The following is a 21826-nucleotide window of genomic DNA, read 5'->3' on the forward strand; positions in this document are numbered from 1 at the left end:
TAATTTCTAAACTAATTACGATTCTTTAAATTGAATTGAATTAAATACATTTCTAAATTAATCATAAGAGTCCCCCTTTACATCAGAGTCCACAGAGTTCCCCTTTTACATCTGAACTTGCAGAGTTTACTTAAGCTGTATGGGGGGACTCTGCAGACTCTGATGTAAGGGAGAATTCTGGGGACTCTGACATAAGGAATGCTCTGGGAACCTGGATTTAACCACTTACAGACCGCCGCCCGCAGTCGTTTTTTTTACATCGGTACTTTGAAGAGGAATACCGTTGTTATGGTGGCAGCTATCTACCATAACCGCAGTATCCTCTGCTTCAGCAGGCGGTCCGCTTTCAGGTAAAAGTGGTCTCTGCGGTGGATTCGCCGCGAGATAGCTTTTATCGCCGTCAGGAGAGGGGAATCCCCCCTCCTGCCACTCTACGGTGCCCTCTGCCGCTTACCGTAGCCGCCGGCAGCAGCGGAGGCGATCGGGTCCTCTTCCTAGCCTGACATGGAGACCAGTGAGGGAAAGATGGCCCCCACCCGTCTCCATACCATTGCAGGGTGGAAGCGACGTCACAACGCCACTTCCGCCCATAGCTCTTAAAGGGCCTTTTTTTTTTTTTTTCAAATGACATTTAATTTTTAAATTTTTTTATTGCATTTTAGTGTAAATATGAGATGTGAGGTCTTTTTGACCATGTCATGCTTTTTTTTCTATTACAAGGGATGTTTACATTCCTTGTAATAGGAATAAAAATAAAAGGTAAAATAAATAAGAAAAATAAAAATGTAAACGCGCCCCGTCCCGCCGAGCTCGCGTGCAGAAGTGAACGCATATGTGAGTAGCGCCCGCATATGAAAATGGTGTTCAAACCACACATGTGAGGTATCGCCGCAATCAGTAGAGTGAGAGCAATAATTCTAGCCCTAGACCTCCTCTGTAACTCAAAACATGCAACATGTAGAATTTTTTAAACGTCTCATATGGAGATTTTTAAGGGTAAAAGTTTTTCGCCATTCCACGAGCAGGGGCAACTTTTGAAGCGTGACATGTTGGGTATCAATTTACTCGGCGTAACATTATCTTTCACAATATAAAAAAATAATAATTTGGGCTAACTTTACTGTTGTCTTATTTTTTTAATTCAAAAATGTTTTTCCTAAAAAAGTGCACTTGTAAGACCGCTGTGTAAATACGGTGTGACAGAAAGTATTGCAACGACTGCCATTTTATTCTCTAGGGCAGGGATATGCAATTAGCGGACCTCCAGCTGTTGCAAAACTACAAGCCCCATCATGCCTCGGGGTGTCATGCTTGTGGCTGTCAGAGTCTTGCTATGCCTCATGGGACTTGCAGTTCTGCAACAGCTGGAGGTCCGCTAATTGTATATCCCTGCTATAGGGTGTTAGAAAAAAAAAAAGTATAATGTTTGGGGTTCTAAGTAATTTTCTAGCAAAAAAATAAAACAACAAGTTTGAAAAATAGGCCCGGTCCTTAAGTGGTTAAGGGGGAACACTGTGGCCTCTGGTTTAAAGGGGAACTCTGATGTAAGGGGTGCTCTGAGAACCCTGATTTACCTTAGTGTACAAGGCAGGAGAGAGAAGGGGGAGACTTTAGTCACAGACCGGGATGGATGGTGAGCTCACTCACCCCTTGGCAGTCAGCACTTCTCACCCAGATGTATCTGAGGCTGCTGGACTTCAAATTTCCCGTCCTCGCTTTCCTTTTCTGAGGCACAGCGCCGGGGATTGGAGTGTGGGCAGACACAGAGGGGTAGGGGTGGGAGGAACAGGAGCAGATTAAGCCCTCTCTTCTCTCCCGTCTGTGTGTGTGGGGGGTAATTGTTAATGCTGGCTCTGGGCAGTGTGAAAGAGTGTAACACACACTCTCGGCTTACACAACTGCAGCCAGCAACCCTGTTGGGAAGCCATAGTCCGGTCTGAATAATGTGTCTGGGTGGCAGGTGGTCTGAAACCCGGACGCATGATTCCAAACCCGGACTGTCCGGGTGAATCCCGGACGCGTGGCAACCCTAATTGCGCTCCTTTCCTAAATCCACCTTGCCATACATTCATAAAAATGGGTATGATTTGTAAAAGTTTGGCCTACAAGAGTTAGTGAAAGTGCTCTAGTCTTTACTAGATTCTTCTGTTTTTGGCCCAATTCTGTGCTGCTGCCTACGCCTATATTGTGGAAACTAAAAGAAAACTGGACTATATTTTTTTAAATAATTTTTTAAAACATTTTTATTTATTTTTCAATGTTCCTATCCAAGTTGAACTTGTCAATGACCGCCCCACGCAGATATACTGCTTTAGGGTGGCCCCCCCTGCGCAAAGTCACATACCTGTACGTGATTTTATGCGCTGGGTCTGGGGCGCTGCCAGTGGCCGGCTCCCGCTGTGATTGGACACAGCGGGAGCCAATCAGCGGGCCCCCATGTCCACCGGGACCTTCCGATCGTTCTCCGCAGAGGCAGAACAGCCGTCTGCCTATGTAAACAAGGCAGATCGCAGCTCTGCTAAGCGGGAACACTGATCTCTCTCTTCCTGCAGTTAAACCATCCCCGACGCACTTAAGCCTCGTACACACGATCGGATTTTCAGATGGGAATTGTGTGATGACAGGCTGTTGTCGGAAAATCGTTTGTTACGCTCCATCGGACAATTGTTGTCGGATTTTCCGCGGACAAATTTTGGATAGCAGGCTTTCAAATTGTCCGCCAACAAACGGATTTTCCGAGCGTGTGTACACAAGTCTGTCAGACAAAAGTCCAAAGTACAAACACGCATGCTCGTAAGCAATGCTCACCATAACAGAACATTAGCAGAAGGTGCCCAAATGGTGGCGCTCAAGAGCTGAAAAACCACGTAGTTTCGTGTTTGTTGGCCGACAATTCCTTGCTGTTTGTATGCAAGACAAATTCCTGGCCAATGCCCTTCGGACAAAAGTCCTACGCGTTGTCTGCGGAAAATCTGATCGTGTGTACGAGGCTTTAGGAAGCACACTCAGGGGACACATTTAACCCTTTGATCACCCCTGATGTTAACCCCTCCCCTGCCAGTGTCATTAGTACAGTGACAGCGCTTTTTTTTTTTAGCACTGATTACTTTTTTTGGTGTCACTGGTTCCCATAAAGTGACGCTTAGTGTGACATTTGTCGAACGCAATATCGCAGTCCTGCTAAAAATTTCTGATCGCCGCCATTACTAGTAAAAAAACTAATAAAATAAAAAAAAAACACCATAAATCTATCCCATAGTTTGTAGATGCTATAACGTTTGCGCACACCAATCAATATACAATTATTGCATTTTTTTTTTTTTTTTTACCAAAAATATGTAGCAGAATACAGATCGGCCTAAATTGATGAAGAAATTTTATTTTTTTACATTTTTTAAATTGGGAATATCAGAAAGTAAAAAATATTGTTTTTTTTTTTCAAAATTCTTGATATTTTTTTTGTTTTTAGCGCAAAAAATAAAAACTTGTAGAGATGATCAAATACCACCAAAAGAAAGCTCTATTTGTGTGAAAAAAGGACATCGATTTTATTTGGGTACAGCGTCGCACGACCGCGCAACTGTCAGTTAACCACTAGCCAACCTGCCGCCGTCATTATACGCGGCAGGTTGCATGACGTAATGATGTAGGAGCTGATGCACGTGCCCGGCGGCCGCAATGTCCGCCAGACACCCGCAATCGCTCCTGAGAGAGACAGAAAGGGGGATCTGTCAATGGAAATAAACAGATCTCCGTTCTGTGAGAGAGAGGAGAGACATCTGCTGTTTCTAGTAATTAAAAACAGCGATCTCTCTCTACTCCCTGTCACTACACTCCCCCCATAGTTAGAAACACCTCCCAGGGAACACTTAACCCCTTGATCGCCCCCCAGTGTTAACCCCTTCCCTGCCAGTGACATTTACACAGTAATCAGTGGCTATTTTTAGCACTGACCTCTGTATAATTGTCAATGGTCCCAAAAAAGTGTCAAAAGTGTCTGATGTGTCTGCCGCAATGTCGTAGTCCCGCTAAAAATTGTAGATCGCCGCCATTACTAGTAAAAAAAATTAAAGAAAAATGCTATCCCATAGTTTGTAGACGCTATAACTTTTGCACAAACCAATCAATATACACTTATTGGGATTTTTACCAAAAATTTGTAATAGAAGACACATTGCCCTAAACTGATGAATACATCTGTTTTTTAAATCATTTTTTTGGGATATTTATTAAAGCAAAAAGTAAAAAATATTGTTTTTTTTTTTTCAAAATTGTCGCTCTTTTTTTGTTTACAGCGCAAAAAAATAATAATGCAGAGGTGATCAAATACCACCAAAAGAAAGCTCTATTTGTGGGAAAAAAAGGTCATACATTTTATTTGGGTAGAGCGTCGCATGACTGCGCAATTAAAAATGCTTGTGTACTCAGGATGTATAATGCCAAATTTTTGTGTGTCCACTGCTGTTGGAATAGTGTCAACTTTCTGTGGGTCCTCTGTGGGTGGAATTAGACCCCTCTCTGAGGGTAGCATTGTACCCCATCTTGTGGGTGGAATAGTACCCCTTCCTCTGGGTCTTCTCTGGGTGGAATGGTACCCTTTCCTGTGGGTGGAATTAGCCCCCTCTCTGAGGGTAGTATTGTACCCCATCCTGTGGGTGGAATAGTACCCCTTAGTATGGGTCTTCTGTGGGTGGAATAGTACCCCTTCCTGTGGGTCTTCTGTGGATGGAATAGTACCACTTTCTGTGGGTGGAAATAGCTCCCTCTCTGAGGGTAGTATTGCACCCCTTCCTGTGTGTGGAATTAGACCCCTCTCTGAGGGTAGTATTGTACCCCATCTTGTGGGTGGAATAGTACCCCTTCCTCTGGGTCTTCTCTGGGTGGAATAGTACCCCATCCTGTGGGTGGAATTAGATCCCTTCCTGTGGGTTTAATTAGACCCCTCCCTGAGGGTAGTATTATTGCACCCCTTCCTGTGGGTGGCATTAGATCCCTTCCTGTTGGTGGGTGGAATAGTACCCCTTCCTGTGGGTCTTCTGTGGGTGGAACAGTACCCCTTCCTGTGGGTGGCATTAGATCCCTTCCTGTTGGTGGGTGGAATAGTACCCCTTCCTGTGGGTCTTCTGTGGGTGGAACAGTACCCCTTCCTGTGGGTCTTCTGTGGGTGGAATAGTACCCCCTCCTGTAGGTCTTCTGTGGGTTGAATTGGTGGGTCTCTCGGTGGGTGGAATGCCCCTTTCTGAGGGTTTGAATAGGCTCCTCTTGCAGGGTCACCTGTGGGTGGAATTAGACCCCTCTCTGAAGGTAGTATTGAACCCCTTTCTGTGAGTGGAATAGAACCCCTTCCTGTGTGTGGAATTAGACCCCTCTCTGAGGGTAGTATTGCACCCCTTCCTGTGGGTGGAATTAGAACCCTCTCTGAGGGTAGTATTGTACCCTATCTTGTGGGTGGAATAGTATCCCTTCCTCTGGGTCTTCTCTGGGTGGAATAGTACCCCATCCTGTGGGTGGAATTAGATCCCTTCCTGTGGGTTTAATTAGACCCCTCCCTGAGGGTAGTATTATTGCACCCCTTCCTGTGGGTGGAATTAGATCCCTACCTGTGGGTGGGTGGAATAGTACCTCTTCCTGTGGATCTTCTGTGGGTGGAATAGTACCCCCTCCTGTAGTCTTCTGTGGGTTGAATTAGTCTCTTGGTGGGTGGAATGCCCCTTTCTGAGGGTTTGAATAGGCCCCTCTTGCAGGGTCACCTGTGGGTGGAATTAGACCACTCTCTGAGGGTAGTATTGCACCCCTTCCTGTGGGTGGCATTAGATCCCTTCCTGTTGGTGGGTGGAATAGTACCCCTTCCTGTGGGTCTTCTGTGGGTGGAACAGTACCCCTTCCTGTGGGTCTTCTGTGGGTGGAATAGTACCCCCTCCTGTAGGTCTTCTGTGGGTTGAATTGGTGGGTCTCTCGGTGGGTGGAATGCCCCTTTCTGAGGGTTTGAATAGGCTCCTCTTGCAGGGTCACCTGTGGGTGGAATTAGACCCCTCTCTGAAGGTAGTATTGAACCCCTTTCTGTGAGTGGAATAGAACCCCTTCCTGTGTGTGGAATTAGACCCCTCTCTGAGGGTAGTATTGCACCCCTTCCTGTGGGTGGAATTAGAACCCTCTCTGAGGGTAGTATTGTACCCTATCTTGTGGGTGGAATAGTATCCCTTCCTCTGGGTCTTCTCTGGGTGGAATAGTACCCCATCCTGTGGGTGGAATTAGATCCCTTCCTGTGGGTTTAATTAGACCCCTCCCTGAGGGTAGTATTATTGCACCCCTTCCTGTGGGTGGAATTAGATCCCTACCTGTGGGTGGGTGGAATAGTACCTCTTCCTGTGGATCTTCTGTGGGTGGAATAGTACCCCCTCCTGTGGTCTTCTGTGGGTTGAATTAGTCTCTTGGTGGGTGGAATGCCCCTTTCTGAGGGTTTGAATAGGCCCCTCTTGCAGGGTCACCTGTGGGTGGAATTAGACCACTCTCTGAGGGTAGTATTGCACCCCTTTCTGTGGGTCTTCTGTGGGTTGAATTAGGCTCTTGTGGGTGGAATGTCCCTTTTCTGAGGGTTTGAATAACCTAAAGGGTGGTGTTAATTGATGCACCTTTTTTTAGTTCCGTTTCTTTTGAGAATTGGACTTTTTTTTTTTTTTAAATTGTTTTTAAATGAATTGGACTTTATGTACGGCATGCGATAATCTATGCAAATGAGTAACATGATACCCTTAACAAATTGAATGTTATGAGCAAAAAAAAAATAACTAAAAATTTTAGAAGTACTTTTGCATGACATTCGTCCTGTCATCTCTCTGAAAATGTCCCGATTACCTGCAGTCCTCTCTTCTCTGCAGCCTTCTAAAACACACAGACCAAAGGCTACTTCTCAGCTCCAGAAGGCAGGGGGCGCGGGTTGGACATCACACACTGCACAGAGCTCAGCACAGAGCTGAGTGTAATCTGAGACCTGAGTGGATGGAATAGGCCACACGCCCCTCTATAAACTGTCTAATAGAGGATTTTGTGGTGTCAAAAGCAGAGGAATGAGAGAGCAGACAGAAATCACACATAGTGCTTTGGATTGAGGTAAGTATACACTACAAAGGGGTATGCTTTGTATGATTTTTATCTCAGAAGATTTACAACCACTTCTGACGTACAGTTGTGCTCATAAGTTTACATACTCTGGCAGAATTTATGATTTCTTGGATATTTTTCAAGGAGATCATGAATGATAACACAAAAACTTTTCTTTCACTCATGGTTAGTGTTCGGCTGAAGCCATTGATTATCAATCAACTGTGTTTACTCTTTTTAAATCATAATCACAACAGAAACTACCCAAATGACCCGGATCAAAAGTTTACACACCCCAGGTCTTAATACCATGTATTGCCCCCTTTGACATCAATGACATCTTGAAGTCTTTTGTGGTATTTGTGGATGAGGCTCTTTATCTTCTCAGATGGTAAAGCTGCCCATTCCTCTTGGCAAAAAGCCTCCAGTTCCTGTAAATTCTTGGGCTGTTTTGCATGAACGTCACGTTTGAGATCTCCCAGAGATGATATTGAGGTCAGGAGACTGAGATGACCACTCCAGAACCTTCACTTTATTCTGCTATAGCCAACGACAGGTCGATTTGTCCTGTTTTGGATCATTGTTATGTTGAAATGTCCAAGTATGTCCCATGTGCAGCTTCCTGGCTGATGAATGCAAATGTTCCTCCAGTATTTTTTGATAACATACTGCATTCATCTTGCCAACAATTTTGACCAAATTTCCTATGTCTTTGTAGCTCACACAGCCCCAAAACATCAGTGATCCATCTCTGTGTTTCACAGTAGGAATGGAGTACTTTTCATCATAGGCAGGGCAGGACTTAGGGTGGTGGGGGCCCCTGGGCTTGAGTCACTTTCGGGCCCTACCTTCTATACATTACCATATTTATCGGCGCATAACACGCACCCCAAGTTTAGGAGGGAATTTTAAGGAAAAAAACTTTTAGGAGGGAAGTTTAAGGAAAAAAAATACATTTAAATGCCCATCAATGCAGCCTTGCACAGCGTCCATCTGCAGCCTTGTCAATCCATCTGCAGCAGTCCTGTGTATCTCGGCGGCTCTCGGGTCCTCTCGCAGTCCCAAGCGCAGTCGAGAGTAGCCAAGTGTTTGGGTACAGCATCACACAACTACGCAATTGTCAGTTAAATCGACACAGTGCCGTATTGCAAAAAAATTGATTGAAGTCTATTATTACATTATATAAAATAAAATAGTTCAACTCACCATAAGCAGAATCAGTCGGAGCCTGAGCGTTTCACTTGCCAATGTCGCCTGCCTTCAGATGTGGATTGTCACTTGCCATGTCACTTGTCAGCGCATGCAGGGTGTCCCTTGTCAGCGCATGCAGGGTGTCCCTTGCCACGTCACTTGTCAGCAGATGTAGGGTGTCACTTGTCAGCGGATGCAGGGTGTCACTTGCCACGTCACTTGTCAGCGGATGCAGGGTGTCACTTGTCAGTGGATGCAGGGTGTCACTTGCCACATCACTTGTCAGCGGATGCAGGGTGTCACTTGCCACGTCACTTTTCAGTGGATGAAGAGTGTCACTTGCCAGTGGTTGCAGACTGTCACTTGTCAGTGGATGCAGGGTGTCACTTGTCAGTGGATGCAGGGTGTCACTTGTCAGTGGATGCAGGGTGTCACTTGTCAGTGGATGCAGGGTGTCACTTGTCAGTGGATGCAGAGTGTCACTTGCCACTTCACTTTTCAGTGGATGAAGAGTGTCACTTGTCAGTGGATGCAGGGTGTCACTTGTCAGCGGATGCAGAGTGTCACTTGTCAGCGGATGCAGGGTGTCACTTGTCAGCGGATGCAGGGTGTCACTTGTCAGCGGATGCAGGGTGTCACTTGTCAGCGGATGCAGAGTGTCACTTGTCAGCGGATGCAGGGTGTCACTTGTCAGCGGATGCAGAGTGTCACTTGTCAGCGGATGCAGGGTGTCACTTGTCAGCAGATGTAGGGTGTCACTTGTCAGCGGATGCAGGGTGTCCCTTGCCACGTCACTTGTCAGCGGATGCAGGGTGTCACTTGTCAGCAGATGTAGGGTGTCACTTGTCAGCGGATGCAGGGTGTCCCTTGCCACGTCACTTGTCAGTGGATGCAGGGTGTCACTTGCCACGTCACTTGTCAGCGGATGCAGGGTGTTACTTGTCAGCGGATGCAGGGTGTCACTTGCCACATCACTTGTCAGCGGATGCAGGGTGTCACTTGCCACATCACTTGTCAGCGGATGCAGGGTGTCACTTGCCACATCACTTGTCAGCGGATGCAGGGTGTCACTTGTCAGCGGATGCAGGGTGTCACTTGCCACGTCACTTTTCAGTGGATGAAGAGTGTCACTTGCCAGTGGTTGCAGAGTGTCACTTGTCAGCGGATGCAGGGTGTCACTTGTCAGTGGATGCAGGGTGTCACTTGTCAGCGGATGCAGGGTGTCACTTGTCAGTGGATGCAGGGTGTCACTTGTCAGCGGATGCAGGGTGTCACTTGTCATGTCACTTGTCAGCGGATGCAGAGTGTCACTTGTCAGTGGATGCAGGGTGTCACTTGTCAGTGGATGCAGAGTGTCACTTGTCAGCGGATGCAGAGTGTCACTTGTCAGTGGATGCAGAGTGTCACTTGTCAGCGGATGCAGAGTGTCACTTGTCAGTGGATGCAGGGTGTCACTTGTCAGTGGATGCAGAGTGTCACTTGTCAGCGGATGCAGAGTGTCACTTGTCAGTGGATGCAGAGTGTCACTTGTCAGCGGATGCAGAGTGTCACTTGTCAGCGGATGCAGGGTGTCACTTGTCATGTCACTTGTCAGCGGATGCAGAGTGTCACTTGTCAGTGGATGCAGGGTGTCACTTGTCAGTGGATGCAGGGTGTCACTTGTCAGCGGATGCAGGGTGTCACTTGTCAGCGGATGCAGAGTGTCACTTGTCAGCGGATGCAGGGTGTCACTTGTCATGTCACTTGTCAGCGGATGCAGGGTGTCACTTGTCAGCGGATGCAGGGTGTCACTTGCCACATCACTTGTCAGCGGATGCAGGGTGTCACTTGCCACATCACTTTTCAGTGGATGAAGAGTGTCACTTGTCAGTGGATGCAGAGTGTCACTTGTCAGCGGATGCAGAGTGTCACTTGTCAGCGGATGCAGGGTGTCACTTGTCAGCGGATGCAGGGTGTCACTTGTCAGTGGATGCAGGGTGTCACTTGTCAGCGGATGCAGGGTGTCACTTGCCACATCACTTGTCAGCGGATGCAGGGTGTCACTTGTCAGCGGATGCAGGGTGTCACTTGTCATGTCACTTGTCAGCGGATGCAGGGTGTCACTTGTCAGCGGATGCAGGATGTCACTTGCCACATCACTTGTCAGCGGATGCAGGGTGTCACTTGTCAGCGGATGCAGGGTGTCACTTGCCACGTCACTTGTCAGCGGATGCAGGGTGTCACTTGTCAGCGGATGCAGGATGTCACTTGCCACATCACTTGTCAGCGGATGCAGGGTGTCACTTGTCATGTCACTTGTCAGCGGATGCAGGGTGTCACTTGTCAGCGGATGCAGGGTGCCACTTGTCAGCGGATGCAGGGTGTCACTTGTCAGCGGATGCAGGGTGTCACTTGCCACATCACTTGTCAGCGGATGCAGGGTGTCACTTGTCAGCGGATGCAGGGTGTCACTTGCCACATCACTTGTCAGCGGATGCAGGGTGTCACTTGTCAGTGGATGCAGGGTGTCACTTGCCACATCACTTGTCAGCGGATGCAGGGTGTCACTTGCTATGTCACTTGTCAGCGGATGCAGGGTGTCACTTGTCAGCGGATGCAGGGTGTCACTTGTCAGTGGATGCAGGGTGTCACTTGCCACGTCACTTGTCAGCGGATGCAGGGTGTCACTTGCCACGTCACTTGTCAGCAGATGCAGAGTGTCACTTGTCAGCGGATGCAGGGTGTCACTTGTCAGCGGATGCAGGGTGTCACTTGTCAGCGGATGCAGGGTGTCACTTGTCATGTCACTTGTCAGCGGATGCAGGGTGTCACTTGTCAGCGGATGCAGGGTGTCACTTGTCATGTCACTTGTCAGCGGATGCAGGGTGTCACTTGTCAGCGGATGCAGGGTGTCACTTGCCACATCACTTGTCAGCGGATGCAGGGTGTCACTTGCCACATCACTTTTCAGTGGATGAAGAGTGTCACTTGTCAGTGGATGCAGGGTGTCACTTGTCAGTGGATGCAGAGTGTCACTTGTCAGCGGATGCAGGGTGTCACTTGTCAGCGGATGCAGAGTGTCACTTGTCAGCGGATGCAGGGTGTCACTTGTCAGCGGATGCAGGGTGTCACTTGTCAGTGGATGCAGGGTGTCACTTGTCAGCGGATGCAGGGTGTCACTTGCCACATCACTTGTCAGCGGATGCAGGGTGTCACTTGTCAGCGGATGCAGGGTGTCACTTGTCATGTCACTTGTCAGCGGATGCAGGGTGTCACTTGTCAGCGGATGCAGGGTGTCACTTGTCAGCGGATGCAGGGTGTCACTTGTCATGTCACTTGTCAGCGGATGCAGGGTGTCACTTGTCAGCGGATGCAGGATGTCACTTGCCACATCACTTGTCAGCGGATGCAGGGTGTCACTTGTCAGCGGATGCAGGGTGTCACTTGTCATGTCACTTGTCAGCGGATGCAGGGTGTCACTTGTCAGCGGATGCAGGGTGCCCCTTGCCACGTAGCTTGTCAGCGGATGCAGGGTGTCACTTGCCACGTCACTTGTCAGCGGATGCAGGGTGTCACTTGTCAGCGGATGCAGGATGTCACTTGCCACGTCACTTGTCAGCGGATGCAGGGTGTCACTTGTCAGCGGATGCAGGGTGCCCCTTGCCACGTAGCTTGTCAGCGGATGCAGCGTGTCACTTGCCACATCACTTGTCAGCGGATGCAGGGTGTCACTTGCCACATCACTTGTCAGCGGATGCAGGGTGTCACTTGCCACATCACTTGTCAGCGGATGCAGGGTGTCACTTGCCACATCACTTGTCAGCGGATGCAGCGTGTCACTTGCCACATCACTTGTCAGCGGATGCAGAGTGTCACTTGTCAGCGGATGCAGGGTGTCACTTGTCAGCGGATGCAGGGTGTCACTTGCCACATCACTTGTCAGCGGATGCAGGGTGTCACTTGTCAGCGGATGCAGAGTGTCACTTGTCAGCGGATGCAGGGTGTCACTTGTCAGCGGATGCAGAGTGTCACTTGTCAGCGGATGCAGGGTGTCACTTGTCAGCGGATGCAGGGTGTCACTTGTCAGTGGATGCAGGGTGTCACTTGTCAGCGGATGCAGGGTGTCACTTGCCACATCACTTGTCAGCGGATGCAGGGTGTCACTTGTCAGCGGATGCAGGGTGTCACTTGTCATGTCACTTGTCAGCGGATGCAGGGTGTCACTTGTCAGCGGATGCAGGATGTCACTTGCCACATCACTTGTCAGCGGATGCAGGGTGTCACTTGTCAGCGGATGCAGGGTGTCACTTGCCACGTCACTTGTCAGCGGATGCAGGGTGTCACTTGTCAGCGGATGCAGGATGTCACTTGCCACATCACTTGTCAGCGGATGCAGGGTGTCACTTGTCATGTCACTTGTCAGCGGATGCAGGGTGTCACTTGTCAGCGGATGCAGGGTGCCACTTGTCAGCGGATGCAGGGTGTCACTTGTCAGCGGATGCAGGGTGTCACTTGCCACATCACTTGTCAGCGGATGCAGGGTGTCACTTGTCAGTGGATGCAGGGTGTCACTTGCCACATCACTTGTCAGCGGATGCAGGGTGTCACTTGCTATGTCACTTGTCAGCGGATGCAGGGTGTCACTTGTCAGCGGATGCAGGGTGTCACTTGTCAGTGGATGCAGGGTGTCACTTGCCACGTCACTTGTCAGCGGATGCAGGGTGTCACTTGCCACGTCACTTGTCAGCAGATGCAGAGTGTCACTTGTCAGCGGATGCAGGGTGTCACTTGTCAGCGGATGCAGGGTGTCACTTGTCAGCGGATGCAGGGTGTCACTTGTCATGTCACTTGTCAGCGGATGCAGGGTGTCACTTGTCAGCGGATGCAGGGTGTCACTTGTCATGTCACTTGTCAGCGGATGCAGGGTGTCACTTGTCAGCGGATGCAGGGTGTCACTTGCCACATCACTTGTCAGCGGATGCAGGGTGTCACTTGCCACATCACTTGTCAGCGGATGCAGGGTGTCACTTGCCACATCACTTTTCAGTGGATGAAGAGTGTCACTTGTCAGTGGATGCAGGGTGTCACTTGTCAGTGGATGCAGAGTGTCACTTGTCAGCGGATGCAGGGTGTCACTTGTCAGCGGATGCAGAGTGTCACTTGTCAGCGGATGCAGGGTGTCACTTGTCAGCGGATGCAGGGTGTCACTTGTCAGTGGATGCAGGGTGTCACTTGTCAGCGGATGCAGGGTGTCACTTGCCACATCACTTGTCAGCGGATGCAGGGTGTCACTTGTCAGCGGATGCAGGGTGTCACTTGTCATGTCACTTGTCAGCGGATGCAGGGTGTCACTTGTCAGCGGATGCAGGGTGTCACTTGTCAGCGGATGCAGGGTGTCACTTGTCATGTCACTTGTCAGCGGATGCAGGGTGTCACTTGTCAGCGGATGCAGGATGTCACTTGCCACATCACTTGTCAGCGGATGCAGGGTGTCACTTGTCAGCGGATGCAGGGTGTCACTTGTCATGTCACTTGTCAGCGGATGCAGGATGTCACTTGCCACGTCACTTGTCAGCGGATGCAGGGTGTCACTTGTCAGCGGATGCAGGGTGCCCCTTGCCACGTAGCTTGTCAGCGGATGCAGGGTGTCACTTGCCACGTCACTTGTCAGCGGATGCAGGGTGTCACTTGTCAGCGGATGCAGGATGTCACTTGCCACGTCACTTGTCAGCGGATGCAGGGTGTCACTTGTCAGCGGATGCAGGGTGCCCCTTGCCACGTAGCTTGTCAGCGGATGCAGGGTGTCACTTGTCAGCAGATGCAGGGTGTCACTTGCCACGTCACTTGTCAGCGGATGCAGGGTGTCACTTGCCACATCACTTGTCAGCGGATGCAGGGTGTCACTTGTCAGCGGATGCAGGGTGTCACTTGCCACATCACTTGTCAGCGGATGCAGGGTGTCACTTGCCACATCACTTGTCAGCGGATGCAGGGTGTCACTTGCCACATCACTTGTCAGCGGATGCAGCGTGTCACTTGCCACATCACTTGTCAGCGGATGCAGAGTGTCACTTGCTATGTCACTTGTCAGCGGATGCAGGGTGTCACTTGTCAGCGGATGCAGGGTGTCACTTGCCACGTCACTTGTCAGCGGATGCAGAGTGTCACTTGTCAGCGGATGCAGAGTGTCACTTGTCAGCGGATGCAGGGTGTCACTTGTCAGCGGATGCAGGGTGTCACTTGCCACATCACTTGTCAGCGGATGCAGGGTGTCACTTGTCAGCGGATGCAGAGTGTCACTTGTCAGCGGATGCAGAGTGTCACTTGTCAGCGGATGCAGAGTGTCACTTGTCAGCGGATGCAGGGTGTCACTTGTCAGCGGATGCAGGGTGTCACTTGCCACATCACTTGTCAGCGGATGCAGGGTGTCACTTGTCAGTGGATGCAGAGTGTCACTTGTCAGCGGATGCAGGGTGTCACTTGTCAGCGGATGCAGGGTGTCACTTGTCAGCGGATGCAGGATGTCACTTGTCACGTCACTTGTCAGTGGATGCAGGGTGTCACTTGTCAGCGGATGCAGGGTGTCACTTGTCAGCGGATGCAGGGTGTCACTTGTCAGCGGATGCAGGGTGTCACTTGTCACGTCACTTGTCAGTGGATGCAGGGTGTCACTTGTCAGCGGATGCAGGGTGTCACTTGTCACGTCACTTGTCAGTGGATGCAGGGTGTCACTTGTCAGCGGATGCAGGGTGTCACTTGTCAGTGGATGCAGGGTGTCACTTGTCAGCGGATGCAGGGTGTCACTTGTCAGCGGATGCAGAGTGTCACTTGTCAGCGGATGCAGGGTGTCACTTGTCACGTCACTTGTCAGCGGATGCAGGGTGTCACTTGTCACGTCACTTGTCAGCGTATGCAGGGTGTCACTTGTCAGCGGATGCAGAGTGTCACTTGTCAGCGGATGCAGGGTGTCACTTGGCATGTCGCCTGCCACCGGGTCGAAGGGGGCCCCGTCAGGTAGGATGTATGGGGGCCCCATAATTTCTAACATTCAGGGGCACATTCAGGGGGACAGCAAACTCCTGCCCTCTAGCAAGCCAGTTTCGCCGGCACCGCTGCTTATTTCCCGGGGGACCAATCGGGCTTGTGTACTTCCACTTCCTGGTAGCGGTCGAACGCACGATAGGGCTGACTTGATGTAATCTAATCAGCTAGAAATGATGCAAGACATGGGAGGCAACGCGGCCATCATTTCCGGCTGATGACATCACGTCCGCCCTATCTTGCATTCCACCGCTACCAGGAAGTGGAAGTACACAAGCCCGATCGGTCCCCGTGAAATAAGCAGTGGTGCCGACCAAACAGGCTGGCCAGCGGGCAAGAGTTTGCCGTGGATCCGGCCCTGCCCGCGGGGCTATTGGACCGGGCCCATGGGCTTGAGCCCAGTCAAGCCCAATGATAAGTCCAGCCCTGATCATAGGCCTTGTTGACTCCTCTCCATATGTTTATGGTTGTGAACAAAAAGCTAAATTTTGGTTTTATCACTCCAAATGACTTTGTTCCAGAAGGTTTGAGGCTTGTCTCTGTACTGTTTGGTGTATTGTAAGCGGGATACTTTGTGGCATTTGAGTTGTAATGGCTTTCTTCTGGCGACTCGACCATGCAGCCCATCTTTCTTCAAGTGCCTCCTTATTGTGCATCTTGAAACAGCCACACCACATGTTTTCAGAGAGTCCTGTATTTCACCTGAAGTTATTTGTGGGATTTTCTTTGCATCCCGAACAATTTTCCTGGCAGTTGTGGCTGAAATTTTTTAATTGGTCTACCTGACCGTGGTTTGGTTTCAACAGAACCCCTCATGTTCCACTTCTTGATTAGAGTTTGAACACTGCTGATTGGTATTTTCCAATTCCTTGGATATCTTTTTATATTCCTTTCCTGTTTTATACAGTTAAACTACCTTTTCCCACAGATCCTTTGACAATTCTTTGGCTTTCCCCATGACTCAGAATCCAGAAACCTCAGTGCAGCACTGGATGAAAGATGCAAGGAGGTCTGTCAGGAGTCCAGAAACTCATTGACCTTTTATACACACACACTAATTACAAGCAAACAGATCACAGGTGAGAAGATGGTTACCTTTAATAGCCATTCAAACCCTTTTGTGTCAACTTGAGTGCATGTTATCAGGCCAAAATCACCAGGGTATGTAAACTTTTGATCAGGACCATTTGGGTAGTTTCTGTTGCCATTATGATATAAAAAGAGTAAACACAGTTGATTGATAATAAATGGCTTCAGCCAAACACTAACCATGAGTGAAAGAAAAGTTTTTGTGTTATCATTCATATTCTCTGAAAAATGGCCAAGAAATCATAAATTCTGCCAGGGTATGTAAACTTATGAGCAAAACTGTAATAATTAGATAGGTAGGTGATCACCGGAAGTGCCCAAAATGTTCCTTTTACCGGTAATCTGGATTTACCAAGTGGGCTAAAGTCGTCTTCTTACCTCTAGTCGCTGCATTCATGAATTTTTTGTACATTTCTGTAAAACAATACATGTTTTTATATTATTGTAGTGCTGTGATTCTTTACCATGTAATGTCATATAGCAAGACAATGCTATTAGGTTGGTATTTCGCTCCCTCTAGTGGTATACACTGTGAATGAGACTTGTTTAACTTTCACAAAGGAGCATGAAGGAAAGCCTATACAGGAAGTGATTTAATTGTGTTATCAAAAGGACTCACTTACCCACAATGCTCACTCACCTACCCATGAACACTAAGTGGCTGAACTGCATGCTGGGTAGGTAATAAAAGGTCCAGCGCGGCCATTTTGAGGGTCTTCTGCTCTTCTCTCTCTTCAGCCTGGGACGTGTGACCTGCCTGCTTGGACCTGTGGGTGTGTGCTTGGAGGAGCCACGGCCTGCTACAGCGTGGAACGGAACTGCAACTACCGGAGAGAGACTCTCACTACAGCGTGCTGGAGCAGCGGTGTGATCGAACCGGAGGATCCAGGACATTTGAATGAGCCATCCGAGGGTTCCCGGTCATCGTGTGAAGCAGCACGGTGTGATGGCGTGGCCAGAGCGGGACTGAGACCACCGGAGTGGAGAAATCCAACCGTTCAGGCCTGGTGTGGTGAAAGGGCTGATGCCCAGACTTTATATAAAAGCACTTAACACACTATAGACTAGTTTCACAGTGCTGCTGAGACATGCAGTCCCACGAAACAGTTTCTTCCAATTAGACTGTGCTCTATCAGGCATGAAAGCCTGTACTCCACTAAAAACTGACTGAAAGTCGGGGTGCATTCTCACAAAAGGAAATTTAAAGTGCATTGGAGTTGCTGTTATTCACTATTTTACGCTATATTACCATCTGCAAACCCTATGGAATATAAATACTGCAGTATAATGGCTAGCTGAAGAAAGAAGACAAGAGACTATACCATTCACTATAAGGACTTGTGTTTCTGCTATATACAAAGGACTGCATTTCACCATTGGGGGAGCTCTTGAGAAATTGTATTGTGTTATATTGTTTTACTAACACTGCATAGTGTGCTGTGGGTTTAGAGTGTTTGTGTGGCCGTGCTGGAAGTGGGAAGGTGCCCAGAGTCAAGGTCTTACCACTCTGAGCGTTAGTCCCACTTGGAGACACATCCGCATACATCAGTGTTTACTGTGCGTTCGTATTATTAACCTTTGGTAATATCTTTAAAGGTACTTATTTGTTGTACAACCAGATCAAAGAGGTGTTCCTCTAAGTAGCTAAATCTTTTCCAGTAAACTTATTACATTATTTAACTACAATAGAATGTGACTTTGTTTTACTGACAGCATGGAACCTGAGGTGTCAGAGGGGAAGGTAGCCCTGAGTGCTCGGGATAGCCAGTGGGAAATAGAACAACTTAGCAGCCCCCATGGGGATACCACTACATTATCTTTAATTAAAGAACATTAAATACAGTTAAAAAAATACAATGATAATAGTATTTTATTGTGGTGGTGTGGGGTATTTCTGTTTTGTTTTTCCTCCGAGGCCCTATCCATGCAGACATTTTCACCTAGGCCGGAATGCCATATCCTGCCCTCTGGGAGACCCCGTCACATATCCCAGGATTCACAGAGCAGCCAATGGGTGGAGCTAACACATCATCAGGGGTCGGGCTGCCTGAACCCAGAAAGAGAATCTGTCTAAGGAGGCCCAAGATATAAGTGCGGGAATCATCCCCAAGATTAAGCCCCATGGGTGGGGGCAAAACGCATTGGGGTTGTGGCCTGGGTGGATGTTTTTACTTTACATACACAGGGTTTTGTTGTGACATGCAGCTTAATGGACCATTTTTCCTTTGCAGGACACATACTTTCACATCTGAATGGCGGATTGTTGCAGGACTATGACTTTTGCCTATTAGCCCAGTCATATACCCCTTGCCAGTACCATGGATGGGGGCAAGACGCATTGGGGGTGTGGCCTGGATGGAGCCTGGATGGAGGCTTTTTTTACTTTCCATACACAGGGTTTTGTTGTGACATGCAGCTTAATGGACCTTTTTTCCTTTGCAGGATGCAAACTTTCACACCTGAATGGTGGGTTGCTGCAGGAAATGACCTTTGCTTATTAGCCCAGTCATATACTCCTTGCCAGCGTTTCTTTCAGAGATGAAGACCTATAATCAAGCGTTGCAGTCTGTGCCAGGTGACGGCTGGCCCCCTTCATTGTGACATGCATAAGTGTGGGCAGGGGGTGTGCCGGATGTGCCTGGGCACACCCTAATCACCCTGCCCTCCTGTACTGGGCTCATGCCCCATTAGTTCAAAAGGGGGGCCCAGGCACCTGCCAAGCAGGAGGATTGGCTGTACTGCCTTATAGTAGGTATCGATCCTCTTGTTCCTCCCGTTGCAGTGCTGCCGGTTTCTCCTCCTCTTCCTCAATCCGGCGGAGCTGTAGGGGGATTGGTTCTAGCATCTGCGCCTCCATCCTGTCCTCAGTCCCTTTTTCAGTCTTAAATGTAAGACACCAGGGGTCTGTTTAGAACCATGACATTTTATCAAAGCCCCCCCAAAAGGGCAGTTAAAAAAAATTTAAAAAATAAATAAAAAAAAAAAAGCTAATTTTAAAACATGATAAAAAAAACAAAAAAAGGACTTGTTCACGTGTTCTTTGCACCCACCACTGCCTAGCTACTGCCTCTGTTGCTCTGTGTTTGAGCTTTGGGGTGCACACCCTAATGCAATAGGCTGCACACACCTATGCGATGACTGGTCTTCTGGATCCCGAGAGACCCTCACCACTGGAGAGCCAATAGGAAGTGTCCATGTAGGCCCCCCCCCAAAAAAAGCAACCTTCCACTCTGCAGTAGGGGAGGTGGGTGGCTCTAGTACATTGTGTAACCACAGATTTAATTAAGTAAAATTGGCAGAGAGATTTTAGTTGTATTGCCTTTATTTATTGTTGCATCAACTAGTTAGAGTTGGTTGTATGGTTTGTTAAGCTGGGAATCCCGTTTTGTAGAGGAGCTTTAACCAGTAAATGTTGAACACCTACCATTAAAGAACAACTTCACCCAATCAGCTCCGGGTGCACTGCCCCACAATCCTGCAGAGAAGAAAGACTGCATTAGTGCTGAATACAATGAGGATCACAGGTCCGGAAATCACCTTTTGTCTACCCACCCCCTCTAACCTCTATCCTATTTATCTGGAACTAATATCTTCTTCCAGTTGTGGTTAGGGATGAGCTGATGGTTTGAAGGATCAAACCTAGGCTCAGACTGAACTTTGGCTGTTCAATGGTTCCTAAGGAAGCAGAAGGTGCTGACACCTGCTGAGTCCCTAGCAACTGTCAACGGCACATTGCTTACATGACTGGGAATCCCCAACCACATAAGCTAAGAGGCAGGACTAGCAGTGACACCACTGCCCAAATATGGTCACTGTCCATATTTGAGCAATGATGTCACTACTCTCCCCACCAGAGGCTAGAACTAACTAGAACCTTCAGGACACCCTTGGTGCAAGAAACCATAAGGGCCCCCCTGACCACTGGGGCCCTTTCCATCAGTCCTAAGGCCCTTTCCTCTGGTCCCAGGGCCCATCCCTCCAAACCCGGGGCCCTTCCCACTAACCCTGGGGCCCTTTACTCCAGTGATGGGGGGCCTTTATAAGCCCCAGTTCACACTGCTGCAACATATTATACTACTGTACTTGTGACACATAAAGTTACATGACAAGCAGTGGCTCTGTTTTTTTTTGGGGGGGGGCGGAAAACGATCCACCCAGCGCCACCCCTTTCCCCTGGTTGGTCAGGTCACAGATGGCACCCACCAACCCCCCCAGGTCGTCGGACAGCCGGTCGGGTCACGGGGGTCACGGGTGGCATGGGCAGCACCTCCCCCGGGTCGGTCAGTCAGTAGTCGGGGTCGGGCACTTCCCAATCTCGCAGGCAGCACTCCAGGCGAGCAGCATTGGCGGCTTCCTCGCTTCCCTTGCGTCTCCACCCTCCTCCTCCTGGTGGCCAATCCAATCATATCTCCTTTCAGACAATCGGTTGACAGGTCTCATGACCCACTTCCTGATTTGGGTGGGAGGAGAATCAGTGTTACAATAGTGAATATTCATTCGCTATTGTCACACAACTGGGTGGGCTTCAGGCGCAGTGCTCAGCTCCCCGAGCCTGCCCTTTTTTGAAGCCTATTAGAGCCTCTGGCTCTAATCACATGCTTCAAAAAAAAAACCTGATTGTAATCCATGCATCCAGCGCCCTGCATGTAGATTAGGAGGCCGGATGCATGTATGGGGGGGCCGTGTGCCCTTAATGGATGGGCTGACACTGATGACAAGCCAAAACACTTTCATTTTAATGGGTGCAATGCGACTCAAGCTGCAGGGATAAAAAAGGTCCCTGCTCTACTTTTCTGCAACTTTGGTGCAATTTGAGCTCCATAGACTGCAATATTAAATCTCAAATTTGCAAGCAAGTCGCAAGGAAATCACAAGAATATTGCAAGCAAATTGCATGAATTTGGGTCGCAGTAGTGTGCTGAAGGGGGACCATTTCATATGTTCTGCAGCGGGCCCCCTTCCTGCCATCTTGGAGGCCCCCGCGGTGGCGGGAAACCAGAGCCTGGCTGCAAGTGTGACCTTTGTAACCCTGGTAGTTCCGCCACTGCTCCCCACCACTTCCCTTATATGTGGGCTTCATAATTGGTAATGAATTTACAACAAGGGGCATTTTGGGGGATGTTTTCTAAAACTAGAAGCTCACCTTATGGGGAAAAAAATAAAAAATACAGATATGTTTGCAGAAAATGTGCATTTATACATTTTTTTCCCTCAGGAGTCTGCAAATCATTGTATCCATGATCAGTCTATGGTGGGTGCAATGTCAGACTCCTGCAGACAAGCCCTACAGCTTTCAGCCCGTACCTCTCTATGGGTTGTCAGTTTGAAAGCTGCAGGGCTCATCAGTGCCCTCACAGTTCATTGAGAACTACAAGCCATCTGCTGCGGTGGCAGACAGGACCTGTTTTATTATTAATATTATACA

General features: G+C 48.9%; 1 long non-coding RNA gene across 1 annotated transcript in view; it reads right to left on the minus strand.

Annotated features, from left to right (window-relative positions):
- LOC141123421 (uncharacterized) overlaps positions 1-19878 on the minus strand; it is a 37169-nt gene extending 17291 nt beyond the window's left edge. The window contains exons 1-2 of the long non-coding RNA XR_012240747.1: positions 19826-19878; positions 16780-16815 (exon numbers count right to left, since the gene is read on the minus strand). This is a non-coding gene — a long non-coding RNA (uncharacterized lncRNA). The remainder of the gene's footprint in view (positions 1-16779; positions 16816-19825) is intronic.
- Positions 19879-21826: the final 1948 nt, after the last annotated feature.

Source organism: Aquarana catesbeiana, linkage group LG01 (assembly GCF_042186555.1).
Source record: "Aquarana catesbeiana isolate 2022-GZ linkage group LG01, ASM4218655v1, whole genome shotgun sequence".
Lineage (NCBI taxonomy): Eukaryota > Metazoa > Chordata > Amphibia > Anura > Ranidae > Aquarana > Aquarana catesbeiana.